This window comes from Anser brachyrhynchus (genome assembly GCF_964034855.1).
Source record: "Anser brachyrhynchus genome assembly, chromosome: 3".
Classification (NCBI taxonomy): domain Eukaryota; kingdom Metazoa; phylum Chordata; class Aves; order Anseriformes; family Anatidae; genus Anser; species Anser brachyrhynchus.
The window spans coordinates 103,937,150-103,955,071 of record NC_137696.1 but is presented as its reverse complement, the minus strand read 5'-3'; the positions used below and the strand labels follow the sequence as shown (position 1 = coordinate 103,955,071).

At 36.2% G+C, this 17,922-nt stretch overlaps 1 long non-coding RNA gene across 2 annotated transcripts; it reads right to left on the bottom strand.

Moving 5' to 3' along the window:
* Positions 1-1,455: 1,455 nt before the first annotated feature.
* Positions 1,456-17,082, bottom strand: LOC308192730. 2 transcript variants are annotated; one of them, XR_013949052.1, is made up of 5 exons: positions 15,520-17,082; positions 12,724-12,896; positions 9,660-9,873; positions 4,819-4,978; positions 1,456-4,460 (listed from the first exon to the last, which is right to left on the bottom strand). It is a non-coding gene; the product is annotated as an uncharacterized lncRNA (long non-coding RNA). The 2 variants fall into 2 exon arrangements; XR_013949053.1 differs by having other exon boundaries at positions 1,457-4,460; positions 9,674-9,873; positions 15,520-17,076.
* Positions 17,083-17,922: the final 840 nt, after the last annotated feature.

Genomic DNA, 17,922 nt, shown 5'->3' with positions numbered 1-17,922 from the left:
TCAAGGGATTCATTGTATTCTCCTACGGGAAATTATCTATGAGCCCCAGTGAGGTAGAGATTAAAACTGTCCACTTCTGTCAAAGTGTTTGACATGCCTGGTAATATGATGTAAATATCCTTAAATCGAAAGTATCCACACCAATTTACATAAAAGGAAATTAAATTAAAATGTTTCTCTTCTGACTTAGATGCATATTAGCATGTATGAGTTAACGGAGGTATGGTAGCTGTGAACTGGAAGAGTTGCCACCAGTTTTTAACAGCAACATAAATCCCTGCAGACGGAAGCTCTGACAGAACTTTGGCTACCAGAGATGTCCGTCATAAATCACTTGTGATGTTTAAAGAGTAATAGAAAGAATAAATTTAGTGGTCATCTGGTCATTTTTTCAGGATCGATTCTGCTTAAGAGTGATGTCTAAGTGTGTGAGCTGGAGGAAATGCTCAAGGTAACTCAATAAGTAGAAAGCTGAAACCGTTTTAGTTACCAGTAAAGGGTCTCTGACTTCATTTTAACTCTAATGTGATTTGATTCCATTATTTTGCTAGTGTTAGTCCATATTTACAATAGTGGGAACAAGAAAACAATCTGTCCCACGTTTAGATCTTTTGAAATAAAATATAAAAGTAGGATAAAAAAAAAAAAAAAGCATTATGTGGAAAAAAAAAACAACAAACATACAGACAAATAAAATAAAACTCTCCCAAAGCCTTGTACCCTTCTGAAAATTGACTTCTGGAGAAAAGCTTCTGAAACAGGATTAGCAGGTTGCTGGCATCTCTCTGAACTAGGATTATAACAATAATCAGTGACTTAAGTTGATGCTGAAGAATTCAAGTACCCAATATAAAGACAATAAATTTCTTTCTGAACAACTTACATAGTCTTTTATATATATATATGTATATGTAATTCTGAGGAAAGATGTATGCCTGCATTGCTTATACACCTGGCATTTCTAGGACACAGTTTATTTCATCCTAATGTTGACACTCAAAATAGGTCAAGTAAGCCACACTCTAAAAGTACTTGTTTCTTTCTATTTACAAAATAAGACTAACAATTAGCTTAGATGTAGGTGTTTATAATGCTTATAATGTTTATAATGAGTGGTGTCCCTGTCTATGGAAGGGGGATTGGAACTAGATTATCTTTGAGGTCCCTTCCAACCCAATTCATTCTATGATTCTATGAATGCAGGCACTTAATATAATGCAGGTGTATAGGAGATGAATCTAACTGTGTAAAGCAGGCAAAAAAAAAAAAAAAAAAAAGTTGTGAGGCAGGCATTTCTGACGAAAGCTGCCTGGCTTATAATTTTTCAGGTCAGGATATATGATCATTATGTATTTTTTGGATTTAAATCTTAGGAATCTTTGATGGATATTATGTCACGAAGAAGAAAGAATTTGTCCTCATTTACTCAGTAAGTACTACAAATTATGAATCAGAGAAAGAAGACATAAGTAACTAAACAAAATACTTCTGTCTTCCTACTCTATAATACTTCACATTTTATAAATACATAGATTTTGCAAAGTTTATCAAATTAATTCCTGTGAAGAGAATTTTTTTGTGCTATGTTTTCCAGTTCTTTTGGATAAAGGAGAACTTCTAATTTTAAACTTCCTTTCTGATGGCAGTGATTTGACAGATTTGTAGAATTTACTGCTTACTGCATAGAGCATCTTCAGAGTGTTTCACAGGCAATGACAAGAGGACTTACAGGCTGAGATTTATTGTCTCCTCCTCTCTCCAGTTAACACTACCCAATGCAGTAGGTGTTCACATATCACGTAGCATAGTTATGATTGTTCTATGCTGGAAAACTTTGTCAAATTATGTATTTGCTCATCTCATCATGAGTAATCTGTGGGAAACTGCTATGGTGGAAAGACAGCTGGAGAAGTTTGCATGGGAGTTGCTGGTCCTAGCATGTAACCAGTGTGTAGTACATTGTTATTTTAAGTGTATATGTAGAAGGGGTGATTATAAAACTATTGAAAAATACCTGACTGATAACATGGCAGAAGCTCAGAATTTTCATGACCTGAATTATACCTGTATGCAACTAGACCTTGAGTTAAGTCCCGAGGTCAATTCTGTCCTTAGTTTTGTCTGAAGTCAATGTCTTTGAAGTCAATGGGGCTTGCATCAGTTAACTGAGAGAAGAATTTCTTCTCTAGTCATTATATCCAGGACTGATGTTCTTTTAAAGTTCTGATGACTACTAAAGAGAATAAAAAAACAACAATAACAAAAGACCTTAATCTTTTTCCTTGCCTTGTCTTTCCTTCTTTTCCCTTCCCTTGTTAAAATATTTTCTCATGCACCATCCAAAAAACACAACAATACTCTTAGCCCCAAATATTTTCTGTAAAATTTCAGGATCCAAGAACAGTATTTCAAACATACTTTCAAAATAAGAAGTCTAGGGCTTTTCATTTTCCACTTTAACTTTAGAACTCAAGAGAAAGTAGAATTGATATACATTTCTGTGCAGCAATGAGAAACTCCTTAGTTTTAAAACATCTGAAAGAATTTTTAAAGAAATTTATCATTCAGAAGCTAAGTTGTAACCTACTCATGGTTTTATGCTGAAGCAGTACTTTCAGTTTGGCTATTTGCAGTAGTTAAATTGTAATGCTGTGAATATACATACAGATTTGCTTGGGGAGAAAAATGTAAACCAACATCTTACTGCAACAGTTTTTGGTCCAGGACATGCTTGTCTTAACATTGCTTAACACTGCAAAGACTTATGAATAAGGATTGTACGTGAGGTATATGTCTGACAAACTCAGAATTTTAAATTTATTATTTACATGAATAGAAATCAGTCTTACATAAAGCTAATATTTAATATATGAATAATTTTGTTATGCTTTTTACCCAATGGAATCTATTTAGAAAGCAACAGTAAAGCAGTATTTGCACCTTTCCCTCTTTTAAAAGAAGAAATTATAAAATACCTATTTCTTCCCCGCAACCTTGACTGACAAGACAGATAAAATGAAGAAAGAGACTAAGCACAGAAATAGTGAATGTGAAGTGTTCAGAGGAATATAAAACTGTCAAACATTCAATTAAAAGTATCTTGGGAAAAAAAACACAACAACAACACATCAGTTATCCTTTTCAGTCATCACAAAGGATCGTTAGAAAGTGTAGGTCCACAAAAAGTAGACAGAAAGGTGGTACTACTTAAAAAAAAAAAATGTTTACCCTGAACTCAGACAAAATCTGCAGCAATCAAAATGAAATGTTGCATGGCAATTCGTGGGGTAAAAGAAGTATAGCTTTTAAAGTGCACATCATTTTTGTATTTAATTAAATACAGATGGTATTATAGGAATATGTATGTCAACTTTCACATACTTTTTATTACACCTTATGTTTTTATGGAAGTGTATAGTGAAGCAATAACAAATATTTTTTCTAAGATGTGGTGCCATTTTGTGCTTTTTTATTTTTTAAAGTTAGTTTCCTTCTAGACATGTTTCCTGACAATATAATATTAATATGTACTGACCAGCTAAAAACCAAACCTCAGTAATTTTTAAAAATCTCATCAACTTTAAGACAATCATTGGAAAGCCAGGTTCATGACTTATGAAAGTTTTGGGTTGGTAATATGGAGATAATTAACTGAATGAGGAAAACGCTGCAATTTTGTTATCCTAATTTATCTATAATAATTTTGTATTATAACCGATATATATATCACTCTAATATAGAGATCTGACTCCACTTCGAGTTCACTCTTGAGAACTCATGCAAAAGACTACTTTATGCCCTTAAGGTGTCTTCAGGAAAACCCAAGACTCCAAAAAGAGATGTGAACTTGCTGCCATGAGAGAGCAGTGTCATAACAGTCTCCACAGAGCCAGCTGTCCCTGTGACAAATGCCATACTGACTTACCTCTGACAGCTTTCTGGAGTTTGCTAAAATCAGCTCCTCTGAGTTTTGAGATCACATTTTTCTCCAGATAGACATTGATATCACTGATTTATGGGTACAAGGATAGGAACAGTTACTGGTTCAGCAGTATAGTGTGGTGCAGCAGAACTGCTCTGGGGATCCAGCCAGATCTTTGACTTATTGGACTTTACTCCCCAGCATTTTTCTCCCCATATAAGTGCACTATATGTATATTACTGTAGTATAGCCATTTGGCATTGTGCAGACATGCTGTTTGTCATGCTGGCAATGATCTTCGGTTGATCTCTCTTGAGAATGATCCGTGTCATGTGGTTGGTTCTGGACCTCAATAAGACAGCCTTGTAATAATGTTGGAGCTTCAAAGGAACAGAGAAGGGCAGAGTTGTGGGGTTATTGTATCACCAGTGTTTCCACAGGTGTTTTTAGGACTGAAGGACTGAATGATTGCTCCTTTATTTATTTTATGGTTATGAAGGTTCTTTCTTCCACTCAAGGACATCTGGAAATTGGCAGCCTGTAAATTAATTTATTCCATTATTTAAGTTTTATAGATAAATCACAGAGCCATACAACAGAGCCATCATCCTTTCTTCTTTTCAGAAGAGATTATTTGGGCTTTGAGATTTCTCTGGAGCATGGCTTTGCCTGCTGCACAGAAATCAAGTTATTACTTTACAAAAGAGATATGAAATTGACAAATAAAAATAAAGATTAAGAAGCAGCAGCAAACCCTACTAAATGCTGAAACAAGTAAGCTACTAAACAGTGTGACAAAAATTCTACTTCAGATGTATGAAAACACACAATTGTGTTACTAGTGTTGATGCTTAAAAAATGTAATGTCGTATGTTGATTTGTGTGTCAGAACCCACCTCAAAACAGCCATTGGTCAAGTTAAGGAAGACTTTCTTCATGGTATCTTCTTGAGATGACATTTTGCGTCATTTAGAAATTGCAGTAACTGTATTGTTGATTGAACTACCAATAGTGACAAAATATAGCTAGTTCATCATCTCAGCTTCTATCATTTTGCTGAAAAAAATATGCAACATGAATTTCAAATTCAGAGTTGACTACACAGTGAGTTTGATTAAAGATACCTGCCCAGCCTGCATTCAGTACACTAACTCCAGCTGCAGAAAGTTATCTCTAAGTTTTCTTAATTGGAAAAAAGTTTGTGTGGAGCAGTCCTCCCCCTGCAGTCAGGCTGACAATTTTGTCTCCCTTCCACCTGTTGCCTGGCTGCCTGAATTCCTATTTGTGGCCAAGGTAGGCAAGTTTAAAACTGCATAGTAAGCTTCTAGGTACTGTGATAATTAGTGCTATATAGAGAACTTCAGGAGATAGATTATTTTAGATAACCATGAGAATTAGTTGCAGTTGTGACTGCTCTGTTTGTGGTCGTCAGTTTAGCACCTGCTATGAGTCTGTCTAGTAAACTCATTTTTATAAAATACCAGAAGAAATTTTGCCATGAAAGCCATATGCAAGTTATGCTTTCTTTCATAATCTCAGGCACTGGGCATCCCTAAACGTTTTGTATGTGTTTGCTTTAATAATGGGAAATCAACATTGTGGGGTGAGTAATGGGAATATACCTGATCAAGGGCTACAAGCTATGAAGGTAAGCAGATGTTGGAAAAAAAAAAGCTTTCTTTCAACTCCTTTTCATTACAAACATCTTAGTGCCTTTTACTATCCAAACACCTACCATTCATGTTACTGACTCTCCACCAAGAACCAATATGTATTTTTGTTTGTTTTCCAAAACAAATTTCAAGTAAGTTTGTTTTCTAACTATAACATTTTGTATAAAAAGAAACATGTTTTCCTGATGCTAGCATCGAAATCCTTGAACAGTGACTGTGACTTCCTTTATTCATGTACAATTAACATATCAGTGGCAATCAAAAACAACGTACATTTCAAAGTTAATTTTGAACCAGGAATAGGTCCTGAATCATTCTGTTTTTCATCTTTGACAAAATGTTTCTTCCTTAGATTTTCTTAGATCATTATTTTTAAAATTCCTGTTTCTCTGATTTTTGTTTGACAAAACATTTCATGCTTATCTTTAAGGACAGGAGAAGACTAAGGTTTTGTTTGAAGAATACGCATAAGCATTGTACTAAAAAAGTCATTGTGTCCTATTTGACTAGTAGATATGCTACAAAAATGGAACAATGGCAGAACCCCAAATTTTGACACATTTTAGAGAATCACAAAAAATACAGTAATCATACATTTATATTGCACATTAAAACCAGATTAGACCCTACGTTTATGTCCTGTATTGATTTTATCAAACTAGCAAAACCTTAAAATAAGTGCTTCTCAACTTCCAACCTATGTTTTCAAGCTGAAACCAGAGCTCAACTTGGAAAACCCTTCTTCCTTTCTCTTAGGAGACACCAGACATTATTTTAAGCATAGAGTGAGCTTACTTGTCTCCTCATACATTTATGCATTTTAGTTCTCACTTCTGAAGGACAGAGCTACACTCACATTGTGGAGGTGGTGGGTTTGAGCCTTAAAGAAAAAAAATGTATTTTTTGCCATCCATTTTAAATCATTCTGGCAGTCTTTCCTTGATCCACCCTACCAGTACTGGCATACAATAGTTTTTCTTAAGTCAAAGGTAGGGCAGAATGGGGTGGAGGAAGAAAGCACATGGAGAAACTTCAGCCTGGTGTAGGGGATGACAAACTAGAAAACACCATTTCTCAAGCAGAAATGATTCTTAGTTATGTGAATTTCACTTCTCTGCTCCACTGAACCAGGAGATTAAATGAGGCATAGCGATGACAGGAGGTGCTTGTTGAGGCTTGGTGTTGTTGGTTTTGCCTGTGGACACAACTATGGTTAAGTCTATTGCATCTCTGGGTCAAATTCTGAGGTCAAGCCAGACAGCTATATATATAGGAAGATTTATTCCTTCTTTGAAAAATAATATGTAGCAAGCTGAAGAATTCAGTGAGTGACTGCTGAAAGTAGGATATGTTATGCATTTATTATTTAAAACTTGGGAGTGTGGGTGTTACAATGACACAGTGGATGCTAGGTACAAAACAAACAGTCAAGAAATCTGCAGCAGTTAGATAAAGTAAAATTGAAAAGTTCTACAAAATGAAAATGCAATGGCTGCTGTGTTTGTGTTTCTTTGTGAGCTATGTTGCAGAATTTCCTACAATTTCTATAGATTATTAAAAAAACATTCTATAACATATATATACACGTAGTTTTTTTCCTTCTCATTTCATTAGATACTGAATTGTGATCTGCACTATCTGAGGGACCCAGAGGTACATGCATTTGGAAGAAGTACAGATAAAGGAAGTGGTTTCCCTAGCAACAGGAACTTTGTGCAAAACCTCTCCAAACAGATTCTTGTCTTCCTCTTTCCTGTTTATGCCTTGCTTAGTGTTTTGGTTAGTGCACACTACAATTAATCCTTTAGAGCAGTATTTGCCAAGCATTTGCAGTGCCAATATGCAACGTACCCCCTTCCTCCAAAAAAGCCTTGTACCCCTTACAAGTCCTTCCAATAATCTTAAATTCACCAAAAGATGTACATTGTACATTTTAACAACTTTCCCAGAGACAGTATTCTGTGAATTATTTAAGATCTAGGTTATAAAAATAGCCTTATTCACAAAGCTCATTCTGAAGTTCAATTTCATTTCTTTAAAATTTCTACTTATGTCAGACTTAATGGATATCTCTAGAATAAAAGTTCATTTCTCTTTCATATAGTCTTTATCTATGAGCATAAGCTAATGGTCTTCTAGATTGGTCCGTGGTCAGCTGTACCATGGATCTATGTTATTCTGTGTGATATGACTCAGAAAATATTGTAGTACTTTCTCATTGACTCAATCCTCGTAAAAAACCCAGAGGATAACTCAATCAGGCCTTTATTACTAATGTTTTGCTGGCTGCGGTCTACATGCTTTTGCTAGCATTAAAATACATATTCACAGACAATTATCGACAATGTTTTTTCCTAGAACAAAAGCATAATAAATTACCCTTTTTACTTTTTAATCCTGTTTTATTACTACTTGCATTACTGGTGAAACAAAAGCAAACAATAGATCAAACTGATTCATATGTTCCTAGTTGCCTTTTTTTTTCCCCCAGGGTGTTTTCATCTTTCTCTCTTTTGATGATTTGTAAATATGTCAAATTCTCAGACATAAAAAAGGTCTTTTGTGCTGAAATCTAGGAATTGACTCCAACTCTGTCTCCCTCTCCAAGAGTTGTGGAACTGCATACAGTCTTCAGTTAGACTGTCTTTACGAACAGACCATTTAATATAAAATGGAATTCCTGAATTTTTTGTAGAGAATATGCAGTAATATGCAGTCAGCTTAGAACAGTCCTCACACGAACTTTACAGTGAAGCAGGAAAGCTCTGTCAGGTTGCTGGGAAATGAGAACAGTGCAGTAGGAGCAGAATGCACTCAAGAGTCTCATGTTAGAGCTGAGAGGACTGATCCTGTTGTGCCACTGTTGTGGCAGAGTGTGTGTGGGGGGCAGGCAGCAAAGTTTATGGAGCATACCTGTTCTGTCCAAAAACCATATGCCTACCCAGGGCATGACATTCATGGAAGGAATATCCACAACAGAATGGTCATGAGTAAGAAGAGTGCTGTGCAGCATGGGCATCCTGTATAATTTTTTCAGAACTTTAAATGCATGCTGTTTCAGAGTCTAACTGCTGTCAGTTAGGGCTAAATCTCAGTTCCAGAACTAAGCCCTAAGTTAACAGGAACCAATTTTAGCCTCCCTTCCCGCCCCCCCCCAAACACCTCCCAGTAGACTATTAATACTTAACTCACATTCATGTCAAGTCTGAAAAGAGTAAACAATCCAAGAAAAGAGAATCATATCTGTAGTGTGGCTAGATTTTTTTTTCCTGTACAATGAGCTATGCTGAAATATATAGCTTCTCCTAAATTCATATTAATTTTTGCCTAAAAAATCTGCTGAAGTCATCACTATTCCACATAATATATAATGTTAAAAAGAAAGATTTGATTAATGCATATAAAATATAAGCAAATATGGATAACTTAAAAAGAATGAGATATTGATTTGTTAGTTGAGTCTGCAGTTTCTGATGAGAGAAATCTATATCAGCAACAGGCTTATTAAAACCAATGAACCAATATCAACATTGAGATATATTTAGCCAAACAAAGGCTCAGTAGTGAAAATAGTTGCTACAAATATAGTAAGTATATCATATTTTGAGAATTGCAGTCAGGATCCTTGTCACACCCATGTAATTTCAATTACAGAAATACAGCTGAATAGAAAGCTCAAGGCAGTGCAAGTGAGTTTTCAACTAGTTCTCAGATCTATTAAACTCTAAATGACAGGGAAGAAATGAATAGGGAAGAATGAACACAAGACGCAGTGGAAACAAAATTATCAAGGCAAAAGGAAATACTTTATATATACACACAAAGTTTTATATATATACACACACATATATACAAGTTAAATGGGGGCCAGAAATTAGAAATAATTGGATTCTTCAGAACTGGTTCAATGAATTGGAACAAGACTGTCACTAGGTATTAACAGATGCAAACTACAGATACCTTTCCTGTTATGTATATTGTTTCCCTAGACATGCCTTTCTGACTGATTATCAAGGATAAAAGGAACACCAGTTTGTATGATTTTAACCACCAAATTGCCTTACCATTATGAGTTTACCTTTGTGAGACTGGTGCTGAGCGTTGCTTCTCACAACTGAATCATAGATTCTCCTTGCTAATCCTTTATAGAATGGCCTCTGTAAAGGGGAAGTCCTGACTCACAAACCTTCCAAGTTGGTCTGTAATCATTTTGATAAGGAAAACTCATTTGATACAATCTTCAGCAGCGAGTACAAGCACAAGATGATATCAAATCTCCTATGAAAAGAGGAAAAAATAAAGAGCAGAGAGGAAAATTAGTCCAGTAGTGCTTTTTCTGGTTAAGGATGCTATGCCTGTAAATTTCCTTGTATTGGGTCTGGCTGGGATGGAGTTAACTTTCCTTTCAGCAGCCCATACAGTGCTGTGCTCTGCTCATGTAACTAGAACATTGGTATCACACTTTTTTTTATTGCTGTACAGTGCTGGCATAGAACCAAGACTTTCTCCAGCCCTCCACCCACCCAACCACTAGGCTGGGGATGGGACATCACCAGGGCAGCTGATGTAAGCTAATCAAAGGGATATTTCACACCATATGATGTCACACTCAGCAATATTAGCTGGGGAAGAGGAATGAGAAGTGTCTGTGTAGTGGTGGGGTTTGTTATGAAGGCCTCTGTCCTCCTGAGCTACTGCCATGCTTATTGAGGCCCTGCTTCCAAGGATGTGGCTGAATATCACTCATTGATGGGAAGTAGATAATTCTTTTTCTTTGCTTCCATTTGGCCTTTGCTTTTTCTATTTTATTTATTTTTTCTTCCCTCTTTCTTTTCCCCTTAATTAAATAATCCTTATCTCAACCCATAAGCCTTTTCCTTTCCATCATACTTTCTTCCCCCTCTCTCACTCTCAGAGAGTGAGAGGGTTGTTGTGGTGGAGTTTAACTGTCCATCAGGGTAAAACCACCACATGCCTTTAATCTACAAAAGACTGCAATACAGTTGATAAAGAAGGGAGTATTGCCATTCTCCATGTTTTCTTTCTGCAACTTAGCAATCATCATATGTAATGTAACTTTTTATGTATTATTTATCATTTTAAAGAGTAGTGTGTATGTGTGTGTTTCTGCTCAAACCTTCCTAAACAGCACAAGTGACAGATTCTGCAAGACTGGGTCACTGTTAACTTGGATGTTATTAATCTATTTGGGTTTCCAAAAAAGCTGTTGGCAAATTCTCTCAGCAAAAGAATTTAAGCTGCTAGGACACAAGAGGAAGGTTCTCATAAATCCAGTAACTGGTTAAACAGGAAACACAACAGAAGTAAATTATTTCAGCAAAGCAGAGTCAGCAGTGGAACTCATCAGGGACATGTGCTGCAATCCATGTTGTTCAAAATATTCATAAATGATGTAAAGCAGAGAGTAGAGAAGCATGGAAGTTTGCTGAAGATACCAGATTATTTAGAGTAATAAGAAGAGTCAACTGAAGATGTGAAGAGTTATGAGACTGAATAACTGGGAAGTTAAATGGCAGATAAAATTCTGTTTAGATAAATGAGAAAATATGCAGCTGGAAAATTTACACACAAAATTGCAGACTGAGATCACCGATATCATTGAGGAATAGATCTTTTTTTCCCTATAGATGACTCCATAAACTGTCAACTTATTTCGCAGAAGCAATCAGAAATATTAAAAATTATTAGAAAAGGAATAAGAAAACTTTATTATACGACTATTAATCTGTACCTCAAATACTGTCTACAGTTGTGGTTTCCTCAAACTCTGCAAGTATAATGTGGAACTGGAAACTGTTTGTAGGAGCACAGGGGTTGATAAAAAGTATGAACTAGCTCCAGTTCAAAGAACAACTGAATTTAAACAACTGGGAAAGAGAGGGTGGATATGACAGTTGTATGAGTGTCATAGACATGAGTGGATGGGGCTTGAGGTTTCAGTATTTCTTGCTAGAAAGAAACTAGAGAACAATAAATGAAGCCAGCTCAAAACAAAGAAAATATTGTTCTTCCAAAAGATGGAATTCTTTGTTAAGGGATACAGTGGAAGTAAGAAGTTGCATGGATGGATTTATGTTGCTAAATATATGGAAACCCTGTCAAGATTACCAAGTCACTGAACTGAAAAATAGAACATTAAGCTGAAGTATGTTTGCAGTTTTTTTACTCTTGTCTAAGTACTCACTTACACCCAGCATTGTAAAGAAGGCACCGGAGAGACAAAACCTTCCCTCTATTCTTATTCATCTGCAGAGACTTTATTAAAACCTTTTATCAAATACTTATGCTACGCACTGATATAATCCTGAGTATTGTGTTCTTATTTCCTTATGTTAATCACTCATTTATTATTCACATCTCCTTTCATAAATTTTTACGACTCTCCAGTTGCTCTTATCTAAGTCCTTCACATTTATTCAGGAATCATACCCTTTAATTGAGGTTGAACTTTTTTGTTCCTCCCCCCGTTATTTTCCAATATAGTTTTCCTATGTGATTCTTCCAAGTCCTATTAAGGCCAGTAAAGAGTTAAAAGAAAAGTGAGCAAACAGTCTAAATTTTATTATTTCATTTTCCATCTGTTCTATACTTTTTGGACTATGCACAAACCTCCTTTTCTTTCATTTGCCTTAATTGATTTATAACTAATTCTGATATTATCATTAATTTTATTACTCTTCAAAATTCCTCTAGAAAATATAATTTTGTACATTTTACTTTCCCTGATAAGCAATAAAACAAAAATGCTGTATGATCTTATAATATCACACCATTTGTTAAGTTGCCCTTGTGAGCCCTCAAATACCTGTTGTCACTGACTTCTGCTGCTTTGTAAAAAGCTCTTTTACCAATGTTGTTTCCTTTCCTGATTTCCTGTATAATGCACTATTAGATCCAGTATGTCAGTATAGGAAACCTATGCTTGAAGAAAGTAGCTGTGGATTTACCCACACTTTATAAGGATATAATGAGTGACCATATTATTTTTGGTAAAGATGAACAGAGAGCAAGGTATCTTGTACTGATTGTTTATATATATGTAAAATGTAATGAGACCAAATTTTCATTTAATGTTTGGGAATTGCACCTAAATTACTTCCAACTTACCCCATTTATGGTGTTCTTTTTACCTGTGTCAGTAAAGGATCTTTTAAATTTCAATTTCTTTGTTGATCAGTTCATTGTTCCATTTTTTTGAAGCTATCATTTTATTTCCATTATGTTTTCTGATTATTATTCACACAAAGTTGCAAAAAGTTTTGCTGTAAAGTTCATCTGTCCTGCAAAATACGTTGAAGTTAGACTTTGCAGCTTTGACCTAAATAATTCTTAATTGTCTTACAAATTCAATATTTAGTTTGCATCTTTCAGTTCCATTCCACATAACAATTAAATGTCACTGTTTTTAAAAGTAGAACTTGAAAATCAGTAATCTCTGTTACGGTCTGTAAACTTGTGTAACATAATTTGAACACAATAAGCTTGATATCTGTCAATCCAATGTTAATTTCTATCACTTTACCACCAAAAACAGGATTAAAAAATGATCTCTTGTAGATGAGGTGATTCTTTGACGATACATGTGACAAATGAAAACTGACACATCTGTCACTGTTCCAAGAATATACACTCTGCTGTTAGCAGTATGTATTTACTGTGTCTTATGAGAAATCAGAGCTACGCATCCACAGAACTACAATTTATGTATTGGTATGATATTTTTCTGAAAGTTCTGTAGAGGCATCTGTGACTGTTTAAATCTAATCATGAGTCTTCAACACATTCTTAGCAACAAACCACCACTAACTTTATTAAAATTTTCTGAAACAGTATTTTAATACAAATATGTTATTACTCCTTATCTCATTAGTTTTTCCCATTATTAAGTTTACTTTGTTATGCAGCTTCTTTTCCTTTATGAATATTATCTATGAGTCTTTTGTGAATACCTGAATATCTGTTTCACTCTTGGCTGCTGTTTTATCATGCACTAGAATTCTCAGTTTCGGTAGTTCAATTTCTTCTGTTAAGTGGTCATTTATTTTATTAGAAGACAATCATTAGATTTTTTTTCTCCCTAAATGCACTCATTTATGTACACAGATTAAGCATAATCTTTTCAGCAACTCTTGCCTACATAACACTTTTCCTCTTATCTGTCCATGCTGAGGGATATAATTTCAATCATTGGCCTTATCCTTTATAAACAATCACATGAACTTCTGATTTTCCAGATGTGCTTGCTGAAAGAACTAACCTATTTCCATAAACCACTTAAATTCTTTCATTTTGTATCATGTGTAGTACACAGAACTGTCTTGCTTTAGCACAGAAGTTCTTCACCACAGTGGATAACACTCTTGCATAAACACTTGTTTCTGCCTATTTCTTATAAACTCATAGAATCATAGAACATTCAGGTTGGAAAAGACCTCTAAGATCATCTAGTCCAACTTTTAATATAGTACTGACAAGTCCACCACTATACCATGCTACTATGTTCTACATCTAAACATCTCTTAAAGACCTCAAGGGACAGCAACTCAACCACTTCCCTGGGCATCCTATTCCAATGTCACGCAACCCTTTCAGTAAATAAATTTCTCCTAATTTCCAACCTAAACCTCCCCTGGTGCAGCTTGAGGCCACTTTCCTTTGTCTTAGCACTTGGGAGAAGAGCCTGATCCCCACCTTGCTACAATCTCCATTATGGTAATTGTAGAGTGTGATAAGGTTTCCCCCGAGCCTCCTTTTCTCCACACTAAACAACCCCAGCTCCCTCAGCCGCTCTTCATAAGACTTGTTCTCCAGACCCCTCACGAGCTTTGTTGCCTTTCTCTGGACATGCTACAGCACCTTGATGTCCTTCTTGTAGTAAGTAGCCCAAAATTTAACACTGTATTTGAGGTGAGGCTTCACCAGAGTTAAGTATAGAGGGACAACCACTTCCTTAGTCCTGTTGACCCCACTATTTCTATTTATATGACCCCAGGATGCTGTTGGCCTTCTTGGCCACCTGAGCACACTGCTGGCTCATATTCAGCCGACTATCCACCAATACTCCCAGGTCCTTCTCTGCCAGTCAGCTTTCTAACCACTCATCTCCCAGCCTGTAGCAGTGCTTGGGATAAAAATAGTTTTATTTTCTTTCTACAGGAAACAAAAAAGAGAAGGTCATATCCATGAGGGACACACAAACAGTACAGCTCCTTGCAGAGGACTCAAGCACAGAGACCAGAGCCAGAAAAAAACCCTCAAATACCAACAGGACATGAGTGCACAGCAGCCCCAACAGGGGTAATCACAGACTTATCCTTTACAGATGAAAAAGGTGACCCTGCTCAGTCTCTTGGTAATACTGCACCTATATGGTCAAGCCCCTTGCAATACATACTGAAGCTCTTCATGACTCCTCTGGAGAGTTACACAAATGGCTTGATATATCTGGAGATTAAAATGTAACCCACCACACCCCAAAAGCAAGTTGACAAGCAACCTCTGCTAAATATCCCTCTATTAAGGGAATTCCAAGCACTTAAAATCTAGAAGGCTACAAGGTCTAAAGACTCTACAGCCAGAAAAACAGCAGAAAAAAAAGCTCCAGAAATATAAGAAATTGTCCCTAGTCCTGAGAAAGACTACACCTACATGCCTACTTCTGCTGTTTTCAAATACTCACTGGCACAGGGAACTCGGATGATACATTTCCCCTAAACCCTGCTCCATCACTTTAACACCAAGGTTGTAACTTTGACAGCATTTGACACACAGGTGAAGGCATAAGGTCACATTCACAGTAAGCCCCATAATTCCAGAAAAATCATAAGAGACCTAGAACCACAAAGCAAACATGCTAAGTAACATCATCTCCCTATCCATAAGCATACTCTAAAAATTACTCACCTGAAGAAGAGCTGCATGCAGTCAAGGCACCTACTACTACACAGCTTGCTTTACTCTAAAAGATCCTACTAGTTTTTACCTCAAAAAGACATGCTTACCTCTCTCAACTTAGAAACACATCAGCCCCCACACTCTGACCCACCTAAAGAACCCTGCAAGTGGCTGAAGAAAAAACAAAGCCCTCACCCCCCAAAAAGCAGCTCTAACAGAAGGAGCTCTCCCACAGGACACCTGCAGCTTATATACCATTAGGCCCACCTGGCACCCAACCAATTACCTGGGAAAGGGGCGGGGCAAAGCAAAAAAGGTAGAAATCAAGCAGGATGAGCAGCAGCTGTGTTGGTTTTGTTTACCTGGCTCAGCTCAGCAGTGTGCAAAGCACAGCACAGAGAGCTGGGCTGTTTCTAGAAGCAACAATTCCTGTGCCTTTGCTTCAGCTTTGAATATTGAAAGGATAATACGGCCAAATAAGTAACCAAAACCATTTCAACTGGAATTAGCTCAAACATTTCTTCACGCTTTCTTTATACTCATGATGGATGTAGACGTCTCTATATTAATTCTCTTAGATTTGTAGCTGCTGTTAGTAACATTAACCATAATCTCCTTTTGAATCTGGACAGTTTTGTATGGCAGTAGAAGGATTGCTTAGCGTTGGCTGCCCGTATTTTTGCATTTGGTGGCCTTTGGGTTTATTGTTTATCATTTTTAGAGAACTTTCATGCAGATAAAGACCAGGCAAGGTTATGGCTGGTCTTAATGAAATTAAGTACTATGAAAACTGGGAAAAATTACTGGGGAAATTTACTGAGAAAGTTTAATACCAGCAAGCCAATGCAAGTGGTAAAAATAGTTTTAAATACATTCACTTTCAGTGGGATTTGTGGAATAAAGGGAAAGATATGGGGATAAGAAAATGAAACTTCCCTTAACATGGAGAATGTTGCTTTTCCCAGCTGTGTAAAATGGCATCAACATAAACTTCTCCCTTCCCCTTGGCCTTTTTGATTTTTAATCAGGTTGTTTTAACTTTTACTGTCTTATACAACATGTGAAACTGAGCACGTGGTTGCTATTAAGGAGATTAATATGGATCTAAAGATATATACCTGTTCCTTCTTTTTTGACTATGTCAGAGTAAATTAATCAAAATATGGGTTTATCCTTTTGAAGCAGCCCTTTGACACTTAAAGGTTCTATCATTTGTTGCATATTCCAAAGACGAAAGCTACTTCAAATCATGTAAGATTGTTATCAAATACTGGATTATACAAGCTGTTCTGCAAGTCACACTAGATACCAAAAGGTTTTTAGGCAAAGTTCACAGTGATGTTTACAACCTATTAAAGTTCTAATCTTTGGGGTTCCATGTGTTTATCTTTGTTCCTCTTTTTGCATTAAAAATAAAGAATGAAAATAGAACTTGTATGATCAGTTCTATGAGTTGCTGAAGTAAACGCTAGCAGTCAGAAACTTCCAAGAAAATCCTCAGTATTCACTTCTTTCTTCTTATTATTACTTGAAACTGAGCTAGTTATACTTCAGATCGTTCTACTGTGATTCTCTTGAAGCAAGCAAAAACAATATATGGACCAGTCTTTGTCTCATAAAGGTTTTGGAAATGTCCAAAACCATACCTGGGTTGGTTGAATGTGATTTGGATAAAGTTATAGGAGAGGATATATAGCCTTTTTGTTATATTTAAATAACTCAGAAAATAGGACGTAAAGTATTAAGCAGCTCTGACTAAAAAACTGTTGTCGACGGAGGGAAGACACAAACGCTCAATATGAGTGTTAAGTATGCTTCAGCTTTAATGGATAGCTCAATTGTCTTTTATCGTGTACAGAATAATTAGCTCATACATATTGCAAAAGCCAAGCTCCTTATTGGTAAGCGTCATCTACTGCCCTATCTGTTAGTTCCGCATTCTTCTATCAGCTAGTTCCCATTTCTAATCTAACTATAACTCCCAGGGCAGTATGCCCTCTACTATCATTGTTTCTAATTGCCTGGGATTTCTCACAAGAGTTCCCAGACAAGCCTTGCGTACGTGTCTTTGCTCTTGTTTCTCTAGACCAGCTGGGTGCGGTAATCCGCCATTTCCTTATCTTGCAGCTGCATGATATCAATGTGATTACGCGCAGCGAGCCAGTCCCCAACAATTCCCCCGTTTTTATTTTGAACCAAAAGCTTTCTATAGATTTTTCTATCAATCACCGCACACACTGCAATAAGCAAGGTACAATAAGCAACAGGGTCAAAAAATCTCATGCAGAACTACGATTGTAAAGTAGTGTGCCTACTAGAATCTACATCAGTCAACAAGCCACTAAGCGCTAGGAATGTTGCTTCGCAGCGATACTGCTTCTTACTCGCACAGCACAATCACACAATCACACA